We start from the raw sequence: 1,277 nt of genomic DNA on the forward strand, positions 1-1,277 counted from the left end.
TTTTTCGAGACAGGGTTTCTCTGTATAGCCCTGGCTGTCCTGGAACTCACTTTGTAGACCAGGCTGGCCTCGAACTCAGAAATCCTCCTGCCTCTGCCTCCCGAGTGCTGGGATTAAAGGCGTGCGCCACCACGCCCGGCGACAGAGCTCTTCTTGTCTAGCAAGTGTATAGTGATAAGTTTGAGCTCAGCACTGAAACCCTGGTGGAATTCTGTGCTTCTGTAATCCCAGTATCCCAGAGATGGAGGAAGGAGGAGCAGAAAAGCTCAGGTTACAGAAGTTGGTGGTGAGACTGGGCTATAGGAGACGTTTCGAAACACAGCTGCACTTAAGCGCTAACACACACATACATATATACACGCATGCAATATACTCATACACTCGAGTACACACACACACACACACACACACACACACACTCTGGTGGCTCATTCATACCATCCTAGCTTTGGGGATAGTAGATGCAGAAGCCTCAGGAGTTCAATGTCATGTGCGGTTACATAGTGAAGTCAAAGCTAACCTGGGCTAAGTAAGATCCTGTCCCCAAACGGCAAAACTGGTTTGGGATTGTCGTCTTAGCCCTGCCTGCTTAGAATGCACGAAGCTGCCTGGGGTTTGTCCCCAGAGCCATTACACAGGCAAGCAAAGAATGCGCTTAGGGTCTTGGGGAGAAAGGAGTTGAAAGAACTTGCTGCTTTTGCAGAGGACTCAAGTTTCGTTACCAGCACCCACATGGTAGCTCACAACTGTCTGGGACTCCAGTTTCAGGGTATCTGACACCTTCTTTCAGCCTCTGAAGGCACCACCATATGTGGTGCACATGTGTATGTGCACCTATATACGTAAAATAAAAATAAATCTTAAAATATATATATTTGCACGCTTGGCTGGCAAACTATAAAATACGAAAGCAGTCAGTTTGTGGGGCTGTGGCCTCCTGGATAAGGCAGGACCCAGTGGAAGCAGGGGACAGGTGAAGCAAATGCAGATGGCCCCGCCACTCTGGGGCTTAGTGCAAGGGGCTGTCTTGGTTAGCATTGGTGTTGGAGTCTATTTTAAGTTTTATTTATTTTGTGTGTGGTTGTGTGTGTGTGTGTGTGTGTGCCCCAGTGTGAGTGTGGCAGTCAGAGTCTGTTACTTCATTCCTGGAACTTTCAGGGGTCCGTTCTCTCCTGTCACCACATAGATCCTGGGCACCAGACTCAAGACATAGAGGCAAGCACCTTTACCTGCTGAGACATCCTGTAAGTCCGGGGCCATTGGGCCCCTTCATGGTG

Source organism: Mus caroli, chromosome 17, assembly GCF_900094665.2.
Source record: "Mus caroli chromosome 17, CAROLI_EIJ_v1.1, whole genome shotgun sequence".
Taxonomy (NCBI): Eukaryota; Metazoa; Chordata; class Mammalia; order Rodentia; family Muridae; genus Mus; species Mus caroli.